An 18769-nucleotide genomic window follows, 5' to 3' on the forward strand; every position below is an offset into this window, starting at 1 on the left:
TCGAACAAATATTTGTAACGCTGTCGAAACTTTCGAGTTTGAAGAAGCTGTTCTATCTGATATGCTCGTTCGCAGTTTCCGCTCTTCTTCATTCTCCTTTTCGGAACTTTTCACAATGCACTTTCATCGACAGAACGAAACATCAAACATTGACTATCAAAGTATTCCATGCGTGCAAGATATCGAGGCAAAAGTTTTCCAGGTTTTATCAAACTTCTCTCTTAGCAATTTTCAAGATATACCGTATCGCAGCAACATTCTCCCATTTAGCCCTGGGCTTTTTTTAAACCCAATCTACCATTTAGAGCTTGAATTCAATTTAAAATTCGAGTACCTAATTTTACTCGACTTAAAATTATCCACGTTTCGTTGATTTGGGTCACAATTGTTCGAAGTGAAATATAATTCGCGACGACTTCAAAGCTTAGACTCGTTACTGCTCGACTTGTTACGTGGTAGATTGTATAACTAGCCGACACCTGTGTTGATTTGACGCGCACATCGTGCTCGGTTACATAAACAACGAGTATGCTTTAATTAATCCGCGAAATACTCCCGTTCCTTTAACGATCCTCGCGAATGTTTGGCCAGGCAAATTCATCAATATGGACATAATTATCGTGCTCAGTAGTGGATGCTGTTTTGTTGTGATAAATAACAATCAAGGGACCAGTAGCTTGCGGTAAACATAGGTATTCTGATTACGAAACCTATAATTACAGTCTTAAATGTGTCAAATTAAAATGAATTGCGATTTCGACAGAACGAAATAAATTTTAGTTTGAATATTTTTTTCTAAATCAAGTCGTAAAAATTGTAGATCTTTGGCATAATTTTCCGGTTTTTTTTTGTAAATAATCTTACGGTCTTTTAGTAACGAAGCGAATAAAATATCCGTTTAATGAGACTACCGCTCGTTAAGCGCGTTATTACAAGGTTTGTAGGCGCGAAAAGCGTGTTCCATGGTCGATCGTAAAAATCGACGTTTCCACTCGAGCAAATTAAAGATAGAGGAATTACAAACTTGTCATGACATCGAGAATGCCGTGTCAAGGCGCATGCTAACGAGTTGTTTTGTAGAACCGTTGTAAAGCAGCCCGAGTAGCGGCTTTTGTTTGGAATATACATATTTTACGAAACAACCCGAACCGCAAATTATGAGAGAACCACTGCACGCGTCAGCGAACAAAGCGATGTTAAAATTTTCTCGGGAATATAAAAGGCTTGCCGGCTTGCCAGGTAATTACGCTTCCGGAGGATCAATTATACGGTTCTTTACGTCGAAAAGTTATTAACCAGAGAAACTTTGCGACAGCTTCAAATTTAAATTGAAACTCGTGAAGGAAACCTGGTCTTTGTGGGATTCTCTTTAGCTTTACTATTGATCCTTTTCATAGATCTTCAATTATAAATTCGCAAAAAGGGCTGTGTTAAATAAATTCTATCATTTGCTACTTTATTTGGATATCTCGGCACGCGAAAAATAACGCAAGAGCAGAGATTCAAAAGCAAGTCCGACAAGATCCGGAATAGAAGCGAGGTAGAAGCGAAAGATTCCTGGGGCGATTTCGTTACAAAAAAACCGAATCCTGATGCAGACACGAGGTTGGCCGGTCCAGCCTACCGCTTTGGGCCCACCCACGCCGTACCTGGCGTCCAAAAAAGCCCTCGGGCTTCTAAAGGAACAGGTCCTCTCGCCAGTAAACTCTACCCGACTGGTGGCGCCCTTCACGATGCATTGTACCAAACCTCCTCAGGAACTTCAACGCAAACTATTCAGAACTATTCAGATACCTCTCCGTTACAAGTATGAGATACAATTCAAGACAACATTTTTAGTATAATTTTGATCAATTTTTGATTATCAATTAAAATTCAAAAAATTATTTTATACTGAGAAATTAGAATTTGAAATATATGAGCGTTGGATAGGAAAAGTGATATCTTTCTATTTCTGTATTTATCTTCAGAATTTTTAATCGAATACATTTTCTACGCATAAAATAGAATTGCATCTTTAATAGGAAAACAATAGTGTTCAGATAATAGGAAACTACAGTAACTAAATTCTAAATGCATTATCTTCTACGGAGCACAGGTGACCCGTTCTCGTTGCATCACCATGTCACACACGAGTGACTTCCTTCTTTCGTGTCGGTTACTTCGAAGCAGTCCTTTTTCCATGTCAGTGACTATCGTTTTAGCCTCCTCCTCCCTTTCTTCTAGAAAGAGCTTTATTTTCACCCTATCTTCGCGACGTCAACGAGCACCCTTCGTGAATTCACCCTTGTCGAAAAGCTTCAGTGAAAAGATACCGAACGCGACTGATATCGGATTTTGATTTCATAGATTCTTTGAAACTCTAAGAATAATGCTGTTGTCCTATTTCCGTTTATCTATTTAGGTTTTATCTTTCATTAATTTTGTACTCGATTCAAAGTACCTAATTGTATGAAACTTTCTCTTTGTTTAAATGCTCCCGTAACCGACCAATTTTCATTCTGCTTCCGACACGCGATTTCTCGTGATCGTTAACATCCGGTCACCGCGATATCATCGTCAACAACGTCGCGTGCGAATTCCATGGCAAATGCGACAAATTGATTAATTGCAAACTCGACGAAGGAACTCGCCGTCCATGAGATTCATCAGAAAGCCTTTTAACGTGGCTTACGTACTGCTTGTCAGTAGCATCCATTGCATTTCCGCTGGATTAATTAATTACGTATACGCGAATTATCGACCGATCGAACGTACGAAACTATTAATAATTAATCTCGCGTACCGATCGTGCTGGTATTCGGCGTCTGTTTCTGCACAGGTGTTACCTCTTCTTTTCAAGCATACATTTTTAATAAAAGTAATATTTATCTAGATTGTTTCGGTTCTTTAGAAAAGACTTTAGAGCAAAATACGCGAATTTATTCGTCACCTAACAACTTCAGTCTTCCGAAAAAAAAAAAAAAAAATTGGTTGAATTGAAATTAATCATCGTTTAGACGTGCCAATTGAATTGTATAGGAATATGATTCTCTATCCAAGGCGCGTAAGAAAGCAAGCTGCACGTGCAGCCGGACGTCTTTATGTAATCGGGACAAAAACCTCTAGCGCAGGTGAGAGAAGGACGTTCAACTCGGCCGATTTTGGTTACCAATCCTCTCGAGCAGCACACGTGATTTGCACGCGTGTGCTCGCGTAACGAGGACGTGGTTCAGCACACGTGAAAAATGATCAGCGTCATTCTTTTCCCGGGCTTAATCACGCTGGAACATAAATCACGGGAATGATTTCGTATCAAGCAGGTGGTAATGGGTGATAATTAATGAAGAGATAGCTCCATTCGTGGAGCATTTTAATGTACACCCGAAATCCGCGGCTCAATTATGCTTCTAACAATTCTAATTAATCTGTCGATTAGAAAAGAAAAATTAGCTCGCAAATTAATTAACAAATTATTCTTCATTTTTTCTTTTGTCTGTTTCGTCGAAACTATATTCCTAATAATCGGTTACGGTAGAAAGGAAGCGGATATTATGTGAAAAGAGGATAATGAACATTCCAAAAGACTTGAAGGATGAAATTGTTATCTCGTGAACGAGCGAAACGATTTCTTTCTTCCTGTAGCAGTTCCTTTTTATTTATGCTTCCTCGTTCAAGTCATAACTAGTTGGAACGCGCTTCAGAACGACTGGCTTCATTGAGAGAATTCTGGAAAGAAGATGTTCAAAAAGGTTGAAGAGCGTCTTGGTACAAGGTGAAGTGGTAACCTTGTTATTACAAAGGAACTCCATCCTCGTTATTCTCTTTGATTTCGCGTTTTAAACCAGCCGCCGACGAAATATCAGTCGGCCATCGTGTCTAACGAGGTTAATAAAGCTTGCCACACTTTAGTGGTTCGAACAGAAGAAACCTACGGACTTTGTCAGGAAAAGCTTGAAAAATACCTCTGAACTCTGGCTACGAAAGCTAATGGTACTTTCCACATTTCTCTTTGAAACGTGGCATTAAATGGATCGAATAATAATTCCCGGTTCTTCTCATTTACATTAGTAATTATTAGTTTTTTTTGAAATAATAATCATAGAAAATTAAAATGGACGCGAGTGTTAAGATACATTTGCCGAATAATTGCCCTTTCTCCGGCAAAATAAAAGAATTGCGATTCTTCGTGAACCGTGACGAGAAATTCTCGTTAAGTCGTCGAAGCAGCCATTATGAAAATTAATCACGCCCTTTTCGGAGCGTGCCATTGGCCATTATGGGCGCATCACCTGTCGACACCACGATGAAAACGGCTACCTAATGTGCTTTCATGCCAGCTCGAGGGGAAGGGAACGCGGAGTTAAGGGTCAGCCGTGCAAAGAGGAGGAGGCGTTGACTGCGCGACCGACAGAACTGTCTGTGGTTGTTCACTAATTAACATAGTAATTAACACGTTGATTGCCGGGTGACCGCGGTACGACCTATTTCCTTCGCTTTACACGTATCCGTTCCCTTTCCTTAAGTCGACTTACGCGTTACGAATTTCCTAGTGGGATTTCTGTAGTGCAGGGCTAAACAATGGGGTAGACAATAAAGTGCAATGAATAAATTTTCATTCGTAATCTTTTATGATTTTCTTATCACAATTAACGCGTCACGGTCGTTTTTAATTTAATATGCACAACTTGAGCAATTACTAGATTATTAATATTATTTGGAATGTATTGCCATTTTTCATCTGTCTTATAAAAAATTTGTAAAAAAGTAAATGTTTTGTTCACACTCAGAGTAACTATGACTTCGACAGTTTAAATTCATCGCTGACGAGATCCCCACGAATGAGGTTCGATCGCCAACTCTGGTAAACTGTTTTATATCATCACCGTGTGAACTACTAAACATTAACGAAAATTATTTAAACAAATTTACGCTGTAAAAATTCGTCACTGTAAACTGGGGATTTGAACTGACGATAGGGAGGGATCACTGTCAAAACTCGTACTGGTAGTCTGCTACGTTAGCGACTTCGCCAACATAGCTTAGGAATTCCTTTTCTTTTCTGCTTCTTATATTAAGAAAATTCATATTCATAGTACACTTTATTATACATTTTTGTATCATTTTGAATATACTTTGCATTGTACTTTTAATAGATTTAAGTTACAATTAGCTGTAATGTATTTACTTCGGAGAGTAGCTCGTTTAGTTAGTTTGTGTTCCATCAGATGGCACTCCAAGGCATTTGTAAAGGAAATTATCGTGTTATTATACCTTGTAGTAATTAAAATAGCATGAATATTGACAGTGATAAAATATTATCATTTATACGTAATGGCACGAATAATATTATTAATAAAAGCATAATTTCGTCGCAATAATTTTAACAATATTTAAATAACTATAATTCGAGTACCTATTCTCCGAAGTCCCACTTTTGTTAACACAAATATCAAAATTATATTTCATTGTACGAAATAATAACTTGATGTATTGTTTAAAAAATTCAATACGAATGAATGATTTCAGTGTAAAAAGTAATTGGCATTTGTTTCGATCGTTTTCTGTTGCAGCTTTTCAATTCGTTTTCAATTTCCTGTTGCTGCAAGGCCGCGGAAATTGATCAAAGGAACAACGTCTCCACTACCCTTTGGATACCACCATTGTTTCCCGTAATGTCACTATTCTTTTTTTTATCCAACCTCGGTATCGGGATGTTTGATTAAATTTCAACGATAAAAGCTCGAGCTACATGCTTCCAACTTCGTGCTTTCAAACGTCGTTTAATTCCTATTCCAAATGGTACTTTTGTCCCCTTTATAATTAAGTAAAGTGCATTCGTAAGCACAAAAAGTAAAACGTGCAACGCGAAATTGCAAAGAACAGAAATTTCATTTGTTAATTAATAATCCAATAGAATTTCTAAATAATTGATGAGAATATATTATCCTGTATCGTGAATATTCGTTGCGTTCGACGGGCACAAGTATACAAAGCTCGGTAATATTTTGTTTTGGTTTCGGAAACCTTGAGAGCTCGCGAGTTGTACACAAACGTTAATGAACCAGGGGACACGAGGAATTTCGTCGACTTCGTTCAGTATACGTCGAGACGCGAGTGTGTAAGGGAGGGCCGAACGTTCGTGTCCTTTTGTGATAATGGGTGGTTTTGTGACGCAACGAGGAGGGTGGATGGTCATCGATGGACACGAAGGTGCGAGGATGGAAAATTGGAGGATTTTTTCTACTGGTGAATTCATCGGTGTTAATTTGGAGACAACAAAGGGGTGTCATCCAAGGAGGACGTGGCCTACCCTCATCAGAAGTTCGGTGAGTGATTACCAAATACTGTTTCTAACATTTTTATCGAATCTCGGAGACTGAGTGGTCCATTAAAATTCCAACATTAAATAGAAATACATATTAATGAGAATTTAAAGTATGTATGTTTTTACACATTCTGCGTATTCGCGATCTTGTGTAACCTTGCGTGGTCGTTCGTTGAACTCGTCGCAAACACGGTTACCACCAGATGCACAGCAAACAGTATGACATTCCATTTAAGAAAACGAAGCTGACCTTGTCCGTCTGAAACCTATCGATTTTTAAATTCCAACGAACCATCAACGATCCGCGTTGATCGCTCTCCTTTCAACTGGTTCATCGGGACGCGTCCGTTTACGGATTAAACTGTGCCATTTTGTACACGTCAGCAGACCCGTGTACTATTTATTCTTATAAATACTACACGATCCAGACTCGCGACGATACTCAATTGATTCACGTTCCATAAATAGCAAATGTCCGTTTGCGTTTCCACGATATCATTGATTCAGACGGGAAAATAGGGAAGAATTATTTCTCGAGGTTATCCTCTTCGAAGTAATCCTGATTACACGTGTTTCATTTAATTCGATAGAATTTTTTAACATTTTTCAAATACGAACACTCGGGTCTTTTGAAACTTTTCATTACTACTTTGTAATTAATTAATTATAGTTCACGTGTAAGAATTTCTTCTTGGATCACAAAGTCTCCAAAATTTCTTTCAATTTATTTAGTAAATGATAGAGTTATCATGGTTGAAACGATTTGTTTTAAACAGTGGTCTATTATTCTACGCGTCTATAAATACATCTACATCTATCGATCAATCCGACAGTTCAGCAATTCTAGATTCAGTTAAACCGAATCACCAGTTCCGGTATACCGTTAACGCGCCTCTAATTGGCTCGAATTCACGAGAAAGTTACTTCCGGGTGAACCACGACGAATCAACAGTGAATATTCGTGTCACGTAGGCGCGAGACAATCGCGAACTGTCGGATGCTTTGCAAGGGTTGGCAAACTGCTGAAAATATGTTTGATTCTATCCAATTTTTTGTGTACAGCTCACTGAACTTTCCTCATTTTAATCTTAGTAATTGTCTCATTTTTATTTGCAAAAATACGCGTCTTTGAATCTTTGGATAATAGATCTCTGTGATAGCAAAAATTGCAATTTAATTTTAGATTTCTTTTCATTTTTGTTTTGTAAACTATAAACTATTTTATATGTACCACTATCAAAATATTTATATCAACTACAGTTTGCTATAAACCATAACAAAATTGCCGTTCTTGATCGTCGAAATTAATTTACAAATGTCAATTTTGCAATCGCGATGATCGGTACATTGCAAAACAGGTATACCGGTTGTCAGACTGTCAATTTATCGAATAATCCATCAGCTTTCAAGTTGAAATTGCATTAATGAAATTGCGTTTCGTTATAATGAAAAACCTTCCGCCGGGAAACCTCGAAAATATTCCGTGTATAAAATCGACAATGTCATTTTGCAAATTTCTAAATCGCATTTTTATTTCAATTCCAAGGAACTAGCTCAACGACAATTTAATCTTCAAATGTAACGTTGTTTGCGAATAATCTTTCCTCGATGAATGTTCCCTTTGTATAATCGCTTTTCAATTATTGATCGACCGATATGAATCTTTCATAAGGCAATAATTATTTTCAAATTCCCGCTAGTTTGCAGTACTGGATCGTTTGATATCTCTCGACATAGATACATAAATGATTTTTGTTCCGTAATATAACATCTCTGTTTATGGAAACTTCTTAATGCAAATAGTTTTAGCCTCGATCAAACGGGTTATTAATATTCCGTAATACAGGGGACGAACATTTGCAAATGCTCTGCGTAATTAATCATCATACGTTTCCATAATGTCCTATTTGAATGATTGTCCGCGTTTCTCGATTTTCGGCAATACGTCAACCGTGAAAATTTCATAACTCAAATATTCGTGTTCTATTGTTAAAGAAAATTTTCGATAATTATTACATAGAGATGATATTTTTTCCTACTTAAAAATGATAATGGTTATAGAATCAAAGTTCTGACCTAGGAATGACAAAGTATAATAAACCTTAGTGAAATGACGGAAAATTATCAAATTATCTGTACATTATACATTAATTCAGCGATGTAATTAATTGATTCTTCAGCTTGAAACTCGAGCGTTCAATTATTCGGTCTATCTCCTCCAATTACATGGAATAATCTTCTCATTTCGTGAGCAGCCTCTGATCATTAAGTAAAACGACATAATTATCCCAGTAAATCATTCATAACACGCCATTAGCCGGTCTTTCTAGCTCCTTTTGGCCAGGTATCGAGAGGACTGGTTTTCTCGTACCTTTCTTGCGATCTTCCATCTCCTCGTTGCTCTCGATTCTCTTTTTCCTCGCCCGATTATCTGTACACAGCGAAACAGTAACGACTCTCGTTCGTGCATATTTTCAACGATAACGCGACCGTATGCACTCGATATCGACCGATTAAATTCCGCCGAGGTTCCCGTTTAATCGTCCACGCGAGTGTAAATTGTTAGCCGAGCAAACAGTACATTCTTATCGCGGGTACACGCGTAATAGATACGGTGTTGGTTGGGTTTTCAATTCGTACCGTGCTCGAACGTGCTATTTCAGTTTTGGTTAATTGAAACGAAACCTGATTAACAACGCACCGCATAATTTCGTTCTCTTCAGTTGATATGTTTCATTACCGGTGCAGTAATTGATTTACCTTCTTGCAAATTTCATTTTCGAACTGGCAGGAAGGATGGTTAATTTTAATAGAACTCGTACTATTTGCGGGATCGCTGTCAAATTTGGAAAATTGACAGAAACGACGATCCGGAGGAGTAACGAATAAAATCCAGTCTCGTGTACGTCGAGGAAAACGAAATAATCTATGGTATCGCGTAATCTGTATGTCGCGAAAATCGCCAACCGTTTACTAACCGATGAATATTCAGGTATTCCGATACATTATGTTAATCGCGACGAGAAGCGAACAGTCGGAGATCCATAAGTAGCTTGTCGAAGCGTTGTTCTACCGAGATAGGAACACGAAAACACGCGGCGACCGAGAAGCAATTTCTAATCGAAACTTTGCTCGCCTAAGTAATTTATGGAATACATTACACGCATCGCCGGAGAACGTTATTTCTACGAATTTAGTTTACTGACAGAACATGCAACAAGGCAGCTACTCGCGGGAGAAACGTGTTTCTAGACATCGGTAAATTGATAAATAATTAAGTGTAGGATCGTTGACAAACTCCTTTCCTCCTAACAAGTTTCATAGTCAATGTTTCAATTTTATTTCAACATTCCGATACCGATTGTAATTATATTTTCTGGAATTTATGATTCTCGCAAAGGTTTCTATTTAGTCAGATAGTAACGTAAGGATTATTGTAACTATCCAATCGAAAAGTAATTAACGAAAATCCTCATTGTACTTGGAGTTTCTATGCAACAACAGTGCGCGTTCGCAGCCATTTCTGAGCGGCGACGAACCGTGAGAAAGGAAGCGGAATCGTTCCTCGCGAGCGAGTAGAATGGGAAAAACTCGTTAACACCGACAAGATTCGATGGTAAGCCTCTAACTGAGAAAGGCTTGTATACACGCTCTCATACAAAAAGTATTAAAAAAAAAAAAAAGCAGAAGACAATTAGATCGATTAAAGAATAATTTCAGTGAAAGTACATAAAGAAGTAGGAAATGAGAGAATTCTCTTTCCTAAAGTGCATATGGGGTTAAGTTAGGTTAAAAGGTAGAAATGGAGAGAAAGGGGTGAAGCAGGTTGATGGATTAGAACATTACACACCGGGACGTTAATCGCATTAGCTAGATCTTGCAAACCGTACTGCGATACACAATAATGCTTTCGTTCTGTCTTAATCGAGCTGGTTGCACACGTTCCTATCGATTTCCTGTTCCCTCTGAGGAGAATTCCGGGTTCCCGCTTAATACGTTAATGCGAATTTGATTAAACTACACTTCACTGATAATACGATAGTGTATTAACGATAAGTGATAAACACGCGAGCTTTGATTCGTGGAATTCAATGGGAATCACTTTCGCAAGATATAACGCTTGACGTTGAAGATCTATAAAAGATTAAACAACCGAGAACTTTTAGATTTCTAACGTGTTTCCTTGATCTTTAAAATCGTGCAACGGTCGTTTAAGAAAGTAGTCCGCTTTCGGGTGATTAGTAACCCCGGACGCGCGCCACCCCTTTTTCTCTCCTTCGCATAGACAGGAAGTTTATCAGCCTGCACCGAGCCCCGATAAATTCAAGTCGAGTCACTCTTTATCGCGGACCGATTATCGCGAGTTCCACTAGAGACTTCCTTCTCCATATTGCGCCAGAACGTGTAGAGAAATCGTAGAAATTAACCGTGCAAACACGCTTCTGCCGCGTTAAAGGGTTAGTATCGTAGAAATTTTCAGTGACAGGAAATTGTTGAATTTCAATTCGAAGATAACGATAATCAACAATGGCGATAGCAACGACGCATGTAACTCAATGAAATTTTCCACAAACGCCGCACAAAGGATTGTAATTAACAGAGCGAACGATCTCAACGAAAAAAAAAAAGGGTAGATTTCATTTTGCCTCCGTTTGTGTCCATTATGACCCTTTTTCTGTGCTGCGACGTGAAAAGTCACGTGTGTATGTCAGCGATAACCAAAAGGCTACAGAGCTTTCACTTGGAAGTATTTCTTTTTTTACTTTTAAATGTTTGTAGACTCTTTTGTGCTGCGCACAGAGAACGAGAATATTTGAATCGTGTTCTTCGTGAAATATACAAGATGCCTGACCAGGCAACGAAATTACTTTCTTCGTTAATTTAAATTAAATTAATTTCGATACACTAGTATTTCGAAATGAACACGGTTGCATGAAATACGTCAATGGTGAATGTTATATAACAAGGAGAATGATTAATTATAAATCGTATAATATCGGGTAACGCCTCTGCACAGTGCGGTCGGAGCTTGACATTAATGACGTAAACACCCTTCGGTGTAGTTACTTAGGGGTGGAAACCGTTTTGATTCCATTTACGGTACATTAGTGCTCGCTTTGTCCCGTTCACCGAAGGGTCGCGAAACTGGAAAGACGGTTCGACAGCTTTTGTTACCGACTTCTTAAAAATTCATTTTTTTTTTTTTCAATGCATCCGATACTCCTAGGAAACTTACACCATTTCGCTTCATCAAAGAATGCAGAAATTCATTATCGAATCCCATTTTAATCTCACAATTTAATTTTCACTTGTCCACCCTCTTTGTTAACTGCAGCAAAATTCACAACCGAATTTTACAACCCCTGCATCCTTTTATATTCAAAAACTCGTTAACTCTGTTTAATTAAAATGAGCTCCATTTGAATGTGCAAAAGGGTCGCGAAGGACCACGTTTCGTTCACAGAAACACCGAAACACCAGTCGGAAAAGCGTGGAAAAACTGTCGATCGACGGGAGTTGACCGCGCGCGTACTCGAAGCACGTGTCGCGATAACGCGGCGCGGACGAACAGACGAAAGAAGCGGGCTTGATAATCGGCTCGGACACGAAGCACCGGGAATCGCTTTGTGGCGACTATTTCCAGAGGCAACGAGGAGGTAGGAAGCCGTGGAAGAGAGGGAAACCGGTGGTAACAAGAGAGAGTACGAGAAAGAGAGAAGGGATGGCGCATAGGGTGGCCTGCGCGTTTCAAAAAGGGTGAGGGAAAACGTATCGGCTTGGAAAATATGTTGCTCGCAGAACGACGCGTATTAACGCACAACCCTTGTTTGTCCTTTTTTTTCCATCTTTTCTTTCTTCTTTTTATCCTTGTCCTTCTAACAAGGGTACCCTTTATATTTACACGCTGGAAGATTACAAATTTCTAGTGAAATATATTTTCAAGTGTGAATTCTTTATAAGGAACGTTCCCTTCGACGCGATTAAAATTCATAATACACTGGGGGACGAAGATCACCCCTTGGGGACATTGTTTGGGAAAGCGAAACATAGGGCCAAAAGTGGCTGGTCCTGTTCGCTGTTTGGACGTCAATGAGAGTAATCGAAGCACTTGATTCGACGGATGGGGTGGTAATTTGCGAGGTTTGAAGGTTGTTAACGGGGGAGGTTTGCTAAAAATTGGGGTCGCAATTGGAACTCGGCTTTCTAGCGACTGTGAGATTAAGCACCAATTTTTTTTATTAAATCTTATGTAGCATCTATGAATGAAATCGTAAAATAGAAAAGTAGAAATATTGTCTATTTTACAATTAATATTTCTTGATAAAATGATAACATCTTGATGTTCTACTTTGTATTTTTCGACGAAATTTTGTATCATTCGCGAAGGATAGTCGCGATATTAACGTCGTGAACGAGATGTTTCGCAAATAGAAAAATATTCCAGGAAATATTCGTCGCTAAATTTCTGTCGAACAGTCGTCCAGTGGAACGGAAATGCAGAATGTTCGCTCGTTTCCTCGCTTCATACGGCTCGTACGCTCCAAGAAATCCCGCAAAATCGCGATACGGAAAAAGAAGAGCAAATAAGCGTGAAACATTAAGGGTGTCCGGATGGAAACTATCTATACACCAGTTCAATTATTATAAAAGCTTATTTCATCTTTCCTTTGTACATATTCAGTCTTTCGTTGAATCTCCTCTTTCACCGTGAATCCTTTGATCTCGTTTTGAAAATATGGGTTGAAAATATGCTTCGTATCGAATTGCAATAATTTTAACATGTTGCAGTGGATTATTTGTTAACATGAAAGTATTAAAAACGATAGGTAGATAAAATATTTCAAATAGAGATACTGTTTGACAAGAATTTGTTGCTAAATATTTACCGTAACGTTTGTACGACACGTCAAATACGATTTATACAAAAAATCTATGAAACTGCGAGTTTCGTTGCAATCTCTGTTTGTCGATATTTTTTAGCTGTAAAAGCAAACATGGTCGGTAGCATTCTTTATTACATTAGGCAAACGAAGTTTGTAATATTTTAAGTGAAATCTCTCGGAAAGAAAATTTTACAGATGATTGAAGATTTTGAAATTTTTATAAATGAATTAGGTGTGTTAAATATTAATAGATTTCGTCTTTCCTTTATTTGATGCAAGTATGAATGATTCTAAAATTTTTCTATCCTTGAATAAAAAGTGAAATGGCTTTCGAGCGAGAAATATACCGCATTGCAAGTGGAAAAAAAGAACGAGAGAATGTGTGCAACGATGCGAAAGGCAAGTGGCACAAGACTACTTTATGCCTTATTTTCTGTGACTATTTTTGGCATAGGAAGTCAATTTTAAAACGCGTGCAAAATTCGTCAGAAAATTAATCAACGATCGACAATTACTTCATTTAAATAAAAATAATTTTCAGGTAATTTAAAGAAAATAATTTTCTAAAAATTTGTCGGGCAGTTAATTGTGTCAATTTATTAATTAACAATTAAATTATTTTCTCTTTATAAATAAACAGTGATCTCCGGTTATAAAGCAGAATTTTACCTCTCGGATGAAATATGAAAACACAGATGATACAAACCGAGAATGTTTAATGAACGTTTGATTAATCGAAGTATCGATTCTCTTTTGTACACGAAAAAAGCAAGCGGAAGCTCTGCTAACAGAACAAACCGGATATACTGAATCATTAAAAAAGGAAGCAAATTACCAGAGCAACAATCAATATTTGCATTCTCCATTTGCGTAGCAGGAAACATTTGTTATTTATACGAGATTGTGTAAACACGTTGTAACGCAAACGATAATATTATGAGTTGCATAATTACGTGAAAGATACTGTTGTTTAAAACTCGATCGAGCAAATTAAATTTAGTTAACTCAAACAGGTGTAAAAATTCTAACAGAATGCTTCATTTAAGAGAGTGGGGCCCGCTGGTATTGCAATTAAAAATATAATTGTATAATCAAAGAAAGAAAATAAGGAAGATATAATTTTTAATACTATTACTATTACACTTAGTTTTAATTTTTAATTTGTTGAATGCCATGGGTCACTGGTACCAGTTCTAGTTTTGGGGAAGGGGGATAAGAATTTTTTGAACGTAATCGTCGTGAGTCTCGTGTGGCGATCTTGTAAAGGGTTAATTAGCCGAGGCGACGAGCGCGGGAAGATGGCAGAACGCGCGAAAGCAGATAAAAGCGAATTAACGTTCAGACATCGCTGGTAAATTCCTATCGGTCGGAGGAGAAAAAAATTCATCGAGCCCCGGCAATTTTCGTCACGAGAATTGGTAGTCGACGGGAGTAATTAGCGGGTCGAATTGTAGCTTCTCGCTTAAATTGCGCCGGACGAGAATTTATTGTCGAAAAGTGAATTAAACTCGCTCGAAGATTCGATTAAATTCGCCCGGGCTTCTTCGTGTACTTGCTCTCATTTATTTTTTTTTTCTTTGCTTCGTTTAATTTCCTTTCGCGCTTGTTGCTTTGTTAAAAACAGAACGGGTTAAAAGAGGATGCGTCGAGGTTAAACATCTTATGTTTCGAGAGGGTTTTATTAAATCATTCGTGTTTGAAGTTGATCTAACAAATTCTTTCTTCTCTCGCTAGGATGAAATTATAATTCTTTTTTAACATTAAAATTCTTTCCCAATTTTGCCCATTGCTCAGCACGCCAGTCAGGACATTTGAGATCCTTGAATTATGATCCTGTTCCCGTGTGCAGATTCCGAAACCGACCCATTGTCGCGCATCGAGGGAACGTCACGTTTCGGCGAAATCTCTGCTTGTCAGTTGTTCGACAAGCCAAACGACATTCTCATAATTTAACGAGCAGACGTTCTACCACAATCTAATTACCCATATATTTCATATTCTCTTAATTTATAATATAAAATACCTATACTGATCCTTTTCGATAATTAATAAAACACAGACTTGGAGCTGTGAGTTAAAGGAAGGGGAAAATATTTCCAAGTTCTTATTTCGCCAGCTTAGAAGTTTCAAATCACAGAATAAAACCCCTTATTCTAATTGTGTAATATATAAAATTAAACCGCTCGACTTGAATATCCTACTTTTACGACAAAAGAGAGATGACCACCGCTTCCGGCAATTTCGAAGCAACGTGTCTTCGAAGAAAACTACCCTCGTTTAACCGAATCGATTGTTCGCCTCGATTTCAGTCCGAGTAATCACAAATTTTTCGCTGACGCCCACGGGAACCGGTGTCGTATTATCGTCCAGGCGTCAATCGTAAACTAAGGGGGTTGCGATCTCTAGCAGACATTTCTGTCCCCCTCTTCTTCCGTGTCTTATTTTCCATGAAAACTCCACACGCCTTCGGTTATTCAACCCCGGACGTACGGCGTCCTCGATTCACTGGCGCCTGGAATTCTAAATTTCGTTGAGGATAGTCGTCGCCGACGCGTCTCGCCTTCTCGCGAACCGCATACTCGTAAATCGACCCTTAAACCGAGAAAGCTAAGAATCTAAAGAAAAAAATTGCTCAAAAATGTAGAGTGAAATCTGTTTCAACCCCATCTGTTCTTCGCTCGCCAAAAAAAAAGAGGCGGGTTTTCAATGGATGGTCTGAGAAATGGACGACTCGTATGCAACCCCCACGACATAGAATATCTTTATAAAAGGGGGGTTGACGCGATGGACGTGGCAAAACAAGGTCAACGACCCTGCACCCCTGTGCTCTATCACCCTTAGCAGAGTAACGGCCGGAAGCAAGATCGAAGCTCTTTTATCTTGGTGAGGAAAAAAGGGCCACGCGGAAGTTGACGCCCTCGAGCTCGCGATCCCTGCATCGTTGATCGAGTCGATACCTGCGAGGGGGATGAAAGTCGATGATATTTTTTTCATCTTTCGACGCGACGAGGATTACCTTTGTGGTACGGTGCGAGCCTAGGGTGACACGTTTTTATTCGCGGTTGAATTAACGCGTTCGCTATCACGATGGCTATTGAATAATTAAAAATTGAAGAAAGAAAGTGGTAGTGTCGATACGCGATCCTGTATCGATTAGCAAATGTGTGATTGTATCAAGTAATTAAATTTTTGTCCTTTCTATCAAAATACTTTTGAATCATACTATATATTTGACTAAAGGATAACATCGATAAGATGCTGGAATGATTAAAAGTTTGTTAATTATCTGTTGACAATCGGCCGGCGCGTTCGCATTTGCGTTTCTGGTTTATCCTACTTTTCTAATGTAAACGCTTGCAGCAAACAAACATGTTTGCAACAGTTTCGCTAACTTTGGAAAGCGTTAACGAAATTGCTTCTGCAGAAAGTTCGGCGTGAGTAATTGCTTCATTTCTGAATTAAAAATCACGTAAAAGCAAAACGTGTATTACCCAAAAGAATTTTAGATTAATGTTTTAAGTTGTGCCTTCGAAGGATTGAAAATGGAGATTTTTAAAAGATAAAATTCCTAAAAAAGATTTAGAATTTCAGAGTTATTTGCAGTGTTCTCCACGCGTATGCTCGATGTTTTAACAAAGCTCTGTTAAACAATCCCGAAAACTGTAACACCGAACAGTCCATACTTCACGTTTCAATTTTCAATACGTTATCACCAAACAAAAATAAATACGAACAAATCTCAGTAACAATACTTCACGATATTCTACACTATTCTCTGACCTCTGAATATTCGAAATCTCTGAACGATCAGCGCGGAGCTTTGCGAAACTGTGAGTAGTATAAAATTAAAACGCGCATATATAATGTTTCGCATAAATGCATTTGGTGTCAACGAACCGAGAACCAGTGTCGTGAAATGAAAATTTGTTTTGCTCTCGGTGTAACTTGTTTTATTCGCCTGAACGATCAAATTTATGCATGGATAAATAAAACATTGTATAAAAAGGGACACTGGAATTTCAAGTTGTAACGATACAAATGACCAAGTGAAAACGGACACGTTCTGGCTTTAATTATAATTAACATCCTATTATTAAGAATAATTAATTTTCAAATTTAAGCTTTCACCTTTCGTTATCAGATAATTAATCTGTTAACACGTTGATTGCTTCTGTAATTATGTGCTAATGATTGACGCCATGTAATTATAAATGAAACAAGGATCTTCTTGGGCGACCAGCATATTTACTAACACTTAAGACGATAACTTATTAAAATATACCATAATCAGATGCGATCGTTTATTTGTCGTGGTAATCAGCGTGTTAAGTAAAATGTGTCACCTTAGTCTCGAGCCGAGTAGAGTTTCCCAAGGAAGCAGTTACTTGTCAACTTGTCACAGGCCTGCACTGTGGAAACGTATGTCTGACGAACTATATTCCGTCGGTTTGTCGCGTGATACGAGGCGTTTTCTCTGCTTCTTCGCGATAGAACATAAAAGAAGGATGAAAATATTTCCGTTGCTGCACAACTCAGATCTCTATACGTACGTTTCCGTGATTGTGCGCGTGAAATAAAGCTCCGTGCACAATCGAGGACAATATTAGAAGCGTGATTGAATTCAGAATCCGAGAGATCGAATCATAATTTACTTGAAAGCAACTGCGAAACGTGAGATGAATGTTTCCAAGTTTCATGAGCTATTTCAAAATGCACCTCTAATCGTCTAGAAGATATTATGTAAAATATCATTTCCCGAAGCTTATAAGTACACGAAATCAGAGATAAATTGTTTGATTTTTGAGTAAAAGAATTATTGAACAGACGTTAAGGATGCAGGTTGAATGAAATTTCTGCTAGACGCTTCAGGATTTACTTCTGAAGCGATTCGAAGCGAATGAATAGGAGAACATGCGATGAATACATATTCAAAGTTACGCGAATAGCTGTCTCCTGTTTCGAGGAACCATCAAAGGGATACGAAGGATCTAGGTTGAAGCTTAATTGTTTCAGAAATTCGCCTAATTTATGCATATGAAATATTTTGCTCGACTCCCTTGAAAAATTACCTTAATTACACATTTTACATATTAATTATAGTACAGTTTGGAAGACTGAATTCATTGGCAAATGATTCGATTAATAAATTAAGTGATCGATTGATGGTTTCCAAAAATCTTTATAAAATGAGAAAAGTTTATTTAGTTTAGCGTTTGTTAGATTGTGAACGGTGCTTTAGTTGACGAGGAGGCGAACAACGGGAAGTCCTTGCGATAAGGGGTCCCAAGGCGACTCCTTTTCCGCGTTCCGTTCCGATTTCGTGCCCCGGATTCGTCGAGCGAAAAATACAGGTTGCAACGCGTAATTCGCGCTCACTATCGGGATAGTTAATTAAAGACTGATTAAGGGCGACGCCTTGACGCGACTGGCTATAGGAAGTACTTGTCGTATAGACACTATCAACTTTGCATAAATTAAGCCACGGTCAGGCTGTTTTTATTAGACTCGTCACGTAAATTCTCTGATAGCGATTTCTAGTACCAAACTATTTTGAAGCATGACGAAACTGCGAATAGTT

The 18769-nt window shown here is 38.2% G+C and overlaps 1 protein-coding gene and 1 long non-coding RNA gene across 7 annotated transcripts in view; one reads left to right on the forward strand and one right to left on the reverse strand.

Moving 5' to 3' along the window:
* Positions 1-18769, forward strand: part of LOC114873975 — a 103268-nt gene that overhangs the window by 5205 nt on the left and 79294 nt on the right. The window contains exon 2 of the long non-coding RNA XR_003789023.2: positions 5553-6308. This is a non-coding gene — a long non-coding RNA (uncharacterized LOC114873975). The remainder of the gene's footprint in view (positions 1-5552; positions 6309-18769) is intronic.
* The window catches only part of LOC114873971 (ras-related protein Rab-37-like), a 55683-nt gene that overhangs the window by 4973 nt on the left and 31941 nt on the right, over positions 1-18769 (reverse strand). Inside the window, exon 1 of one of the 6 annotated variants that reach the window (XM_029182792.2) lies at positions 17535-17619. The exons of 3 other annotated variants lie outside the window; for them this stretch is intronic. The gene's annotated coding sequence lies outside the window, so the exon portion shown is untranslated. Of the gene's footprint in view, positions 1-334; positions 4842-11543; positions 11989-17534; positions 17620-18769 lie in introns of those variants that run through there. 2 more of the 6 variants (XM_029182794.2, XM_029182793.2) reach the window with 2 other exon arrangements.

The sequence above is a fragment of the Osmia bicornis genome, chromosome 12 (assembly GCF_907164935.1).
Source record: "Osmia bicornis bicornis chromosome 12, iOsmBic2.1, whole genome shotgun sequence".
In the NCBI taxonomy this organism is placed as follows: Eukaryota; Metazoa; Arthropoda; class Insecta; order Hymenoptera; family Megachilidae; genus Osmia; species Osmia bicornis.